Source organism: Impatiens glandulifera, chromosome 4, assembly GCF_907164915.1.
Source record: "Impatiens glandulifera chromosome 4, dImpGla2.1, whole genome shotgun sequence".
NCBI classification, from domain to species: domain Eukaryota; kingdom Viridiplantae; phylum Streptophyta; class Magnoliopsida; order Ericales; family Balsaminaceae; genus Impatiens; species Impatiens glandulifera.
Window position 1 is genome coordinate 38,476,162 of NC_061865.1, and position 6,000 is coordinate 38,482,161.

Genomic DNA, 6,000 nt, shown 5'->3' on the forward strand with positions numbered 1-6,000 from the left:
CTCCAACCTCTACATGCTGAGGTTGTATAACAACCATGTCGGGTGGTGTTTCAACTCGAACTGTCCGAAGTTTCTTAATCTTTCTCTTAGGTTGTGTTATTTTTAGGGCATCTTTTCCTACCCCAACCACCACTTCGGTGGTAATTCAACTATAAACTTTCTCTTAGACTTTGTTCTAATTGAGGCATATTTTCCTACCCCAACTACCACTTCGGTGATCTTTGAACTCGAACTTCTTCCATCTAAGAATGTATGGCAACCATCATCACTTTGGGTGGTATTTCAACTCTAACCTTTGTGGGTTGAGGTTCTTTTATAGGGGGTGCCTTTTTGAAGTACTTGTGCATGACATCCTTGAGAAATTTATTTGTGTCCATAGCCTCATATAATACATGGATCGAAGAATCAAATAAGACAGATGGGTTTATTTTATGTTGTTATGTTGATGATGTTATATCTGTTAACACTTGTGTGGATTTTTTCATATTCTTTTTAGATGTAGCCATATTCTTTGCATATATAACAATATATATTAATGCATATTTAACAATGAAGGAGGTGAATAAAGGTGCAAATTGGTCTTTCTGTCATTTCCCTTAACCATCCACTACAATCTGAAGCTCATACTCTATAATATGAGGCACATCCACTACAATTTGAGGCTCATCCTCTACCATCTAAGGCCAGAACTTATTCTCCACCTCATTTACCACCGTCTTAGGCTCATTTTGGTGAGTGCTTAAAAGTGGATGACATCCAATATTCCTTTTAAATATGAATCACCCTCGTCTGAATTCCATCTCCATCATACTTTTCGCTTATTGTCATTCCAACATGACAATATCGGAAATTTCTGTTTGTAAGGTAATTGGAGTTCAAAGTCTACAACCCTATTCATGCAGCACAACTGAAACAATAATCAATATCTTAGAACATTAATTGTAAAACAATAGTCAATTAAAGTACTGACAAAGGTTACTTACAATGAGAAATGTCTGCGATCTATGAAAATGAATTTTTTTTCATCGATCTACCATTTTTTGTAGGCATCAAGTAAGCCATTAATTGTGAATTGACATTAATTCAAATTTCATGAATTATTGACATTAAATATAGATTTCAAGATTTTATAACTGCACTTGTCATAAAAAAATTGGATAAGAAATTTAAGGATGCTTTGAAATGTAAGATTTGGGAACAACTTTATACCTCCATTGCTAATTCTACGAGGTCTAGAGAAAGTTGCTGACAATATAAACTACAAAGTCTATCTTGAAAATTTATTATCATCTGCTCGATTGTTTTGAATCTTCTTTAGCATTTCGGTTGTTTTAGGATCGTCGATGTTTTGTTTCATTCCCCATAGTTTCCTCCACTTCCTCAACTAATCATCATATTCGGGATATATTGTCTCGTATCCAACTGACTCGATAATTTTAATATCCCTTCTATGGATTCCTAATATGCACTAAATATTATTTTCATCTATTTTGACTTTCTTGCCATTTCGTAGGATGATCAAAAACTTAATACAGTTGAATGACTTGATGAGGGTGTCGAGAGAGTTCACCCGGACATTTTGAAAGGCAAAGTGATAGAAGCCCTCTGAAGTCATTGACCTTCACGACCTCTTTTTGTTCATTTGATAATTAATGAAGTAGATTGTAAAGGTTCATTAACAAGGTCCTAGTCAAAAATATGTTGTGACTACATTTTTTTCCTTTTTGGGGAGGGAGTTTCATACCATTGAACATCAATTGTAGCAGTTGTGGCCAGTAGTGACAAATATATTATCAAGGACTGAGGAATCCTTTTATATACTGTAAAAAATAGATAAATGAACCACGCTTAACAAATATAAAAGTGCTAAAAATTCAAATTTTATTTAAACACTTGGCCCAAAAAGTCCTGAACATGACCAAAATTAAACACTACTCCAAGATATAAACATAGAATTGGAATTCATGGGCTTGTTGAGAAATGATAACACTATTTGAGATTATTCAAAATGCATGATTTGGTGAAGCATGTGAGTGAAACATATATCTAAACAAATTATTTAAGAAATAAAATTCATATCTCTTCAAATTCATGCTGGTGCCATTCATTTTTAAACCTATATAACTGCAAAGTTTAAAAAGACTTGGGAAATATATACGGAAATGGAACGTTTATAAATAGATATATCATTATAAACAAACGTTTTGTAACGTTTTGTAAGATCATGATACATATCTAGAAATAGAAATAAAAAATATTTCCTTGGCAGATTTAAAAATCTCCAGATTTGGCCAGATCTAGAAACAAAAACAAAAAGTTCTTAAACATGGTCATGTTCGGGATAAACCTAACAAAAAGTTCATGAACTTACCTTTTATTAGTGCGTTCGATAGAATTGGATGAAGTTATAGGAATCTCATTCTCCTGAAAAGAAACGAAGAGACATAGGGTTAATGTCATGTTATGGTTAATCAAATCATGAACATGGTCATTGAAGGATTCCCATTTTCGAAGGAAGAAAATCGCCGAAGTGGATGAAGTCGCGAAAGAAGGAAGAAGTCGCTGAAGGATGAAGAAGTTGAAGAAATAGTTGAAAAAGAAGAAATAGCTGGAAAAAAAGAAATAGCCGAAGAAGAAACTGAAGAGGAATAAGTTGTCGAAATCAAAGAATATGGAAACGCCAAAATCGTTGAAGAAATAGCCGAAGAAGAAATTGAAGAGATGGGCGGGGAGAAAAAAAAGAACACGAAGAGGATGGCTAAAAAAAATATAAAATTATTTTTAATTATTTTTAAAATTTTCTCTATTCTACAAATGTAACCGACCACATCGGATTCGTGTTATTAGTTTCGTTGTCCAAATCATTTCTCTAAATAAAAAGAATGTACGATGCAAAAATTATCTTCTTAGCTCACCTTTGAGATTCGAATGTAAATTTTTTTTTCAATTGTTATGCATAATATGCATTTTTTCTAATTATTTACTTTATTTCACTATTTAAATTTTAATAATATTTATTTAATAATAATGATCAAAATTATTCTATTATCAATTAAAATATAAAATATCTATTTTTTTAAACTAATTTCTATTTATTTATAATTTTAGAAATATTTATAATTTCTATTTTTTATATATTTTTTATACATCTAATTCGATTATTTTTTTAACTTAAATGATAATTAAGAACTTGCAACTCAACAAGCTCTCTTAGATAATTTATATTGTGACTCCATAAAATTTATATCAAATGGTTAAGTATCTAAAATGAGAAAATAATTAATATTATTAGACTACTAATTTATAATAAATAAAATTGTTAAAGCAACATGTTTGGTCAAAGTAATTTAATTTAATGTTTAATAATTGTCGTGAGAAGAATAACTAACACGGCAATAAATTCTAGAAGAGTTGGAACACGGGAAAGGATTGGTACTTTTACTTTTTCATTTATGCCAATGGTACAGGGTTCTTTCCATTACCAATTGTACTTTTGTCCGACTTTTTATATAGTAGCCAGTAGGTTAGTTTGATTTAGTTTATTTTTCCGGTTTATTTTATAAGTAATTTTGATATTAATCAAACTTGTTTTAATAGTTAATGATATATATATATATATATATATTTAAATATAATATTTATTTTTAAATAATTATTTTAATTTTTGTTAACCGTTTTTATATTGTTTTCATTACTAATATAGTTTAAATTATCAATAAATTATCTAAATATCTTTTATATAAATTATTTTGCTTTAACTCATTATATATTTATATATTAACCTTATATATATATATATATATATATAATGTTTTCAATTGATTGGAAGAGAAGGCAACAACTACTCATAAATAAAATATTTAATAGATTTTATATATATTATATTTTAGTAGAGCTCATTATATATATATATTAATTTTATGTTTATATTATTATTAATAATATTATGAAATAAGATTATATCATATTTTAAAATATAATAATTTTGTATGTATTTATGCATAGTATTTGGAAGAAGATAGATAAAAACATTGCCTTTTAAATACATTGCCTTTTAAATAGAGAAAATAGATAAAAACATTACTTTTAAATGTTGTAATCAAAATCTACCTATTTAATTTATAAATTGAAAAATAACTATTTTAATTATTTTCGAATAAATAAATCAAAATAATTAAATCCAAAACCTAATTAAATAATTAATTAGATTATCATTGATAATTAAAATCTAATTAATTAAGAATAATGGCCAAATAAAATAATGTTGGATATATGTTTTACTCATTTGATCTCAAATTAATTTTAGAAAAATGGAAGAGATTAAAATAAATAATTTAGGATAAAATGGGTCCCAAATGTTTTTTAATTAACCCAAAAATATACAAAATAAAATAAATTGACAAAATATTTTTCATATTTATTTGAAATATTTTTTTTTTGTGTTTTTTAAAGATTTACAAATAAAATTAAAAGGGTAAAATAAAAATCAATTTCAAACAAACTCTTAAAGTTTTTAAATAAAAAATTAAATTCGAAATCGGGAGTAGCCGAAATTCGAAAGAATGGCTACAACTAAAACCGCGACCATCAGATGAGCATTGGATCTTGATCAAATGCCCAAGAGCAGCCTGCGTCGCCTGCTGTCGTAGAAGGAGACACGCACACGAAGCAACAGATAATCAAACGACCACTCCAACATCGTCTCCTTCAGCACAAACGGAATGCTCCGTGTTTGCCAAATGCGCCCAAAACGACATCGTTTTTCCTGGATCGTCGTATTCATCGCGATCACTAAGAGGATAGACATCCACAACCATCTTTGATTTTTCAAATATGGAATTCAGTTGTTTCTGGATGGTTTCACTTCATTCGAAAATTGAAATGATCACCCTACTATGATGATCATTTCCCATACATCTAGAATGGTAATTACCACCTACATCGACAACTGGCCAAAATAACAGCCAAAACACCTTAAGTGGTGTTTGACTGATTCAAGCCACTTGTCTTCCTCAACTGACTTTGGGATGTTATAAATAGTCTCCTCAACAATTCTGAATTCAAGAGATAAGAACTCAAGCCAGGAATCAAAATTTTCAAAAAATCTGCCATTGAAGCTCTAGGCTTCTATATTTTTGGAATTTTTGTATAAGGCCTTAAAGTTTGGATCCAGACTGATAGAAAAATTAAGAAGATTAATTTTGGAACCGGCCATACATTACAATTTTTGAATATTTATTCTAAATAATCAAAAAGGGAGAAATTGATAGAAAAAATTAAGTAGATTAATTTTTGGAACCGGCCAGACAAACTAAACAGAGGTTAATCTTCATGTGCAGGCACCTCTAAAAACCGCATGAACCGGTTGGGGCATCAGAAACCGGTTGCTGATATACTTCAAAGAAACCAGCTTCAAGTGATCAAGCTAAAGATCAGAGGAACCGGTTCCACTTTCTCAAGCAACCGGTTAACGAAGAACAAAAGATTACACTCCAACCGGATCATAATGCACAAGACACAGAAACCGGATAGTACAGATCAAAAGTCAGAAGATTCAAATTTCAAGAGTGACGTACCATGACGGAAGAAACGTGTCTCGAAAGAATAAAAGAAGATCGGATCCGATCAGAAGCATGCGAGGAAAGCAATGATGCTTTGTTGATCCGATGCTGACAACCGGAGGCGGATGTTCAACACGTGTTACAATCTGAAAAACCGGCTATGTCATCATATGCTCAGAGTCACCTGCATGAATGCCAGGTGTTGAGGAAGTTGAAGCGTGCAAGCAATCTCTCTGCAAACAGGCGTGATGACGATTAACCAATCCAGAAGAGAGAGAAGAAAGTAGCCGTTAGCTACTTTCAGCTATAAAAGGAAGACGGATCGTCTTCATTCAATGCAGTTCGGTAGTTGAAGTTGTGAGCATCATAAATTCTGAAAGTCATAAAGCATTCAATTCTAGAGAGATAAAGTTCTGTATTCTATAACCGGTGTGCCTAA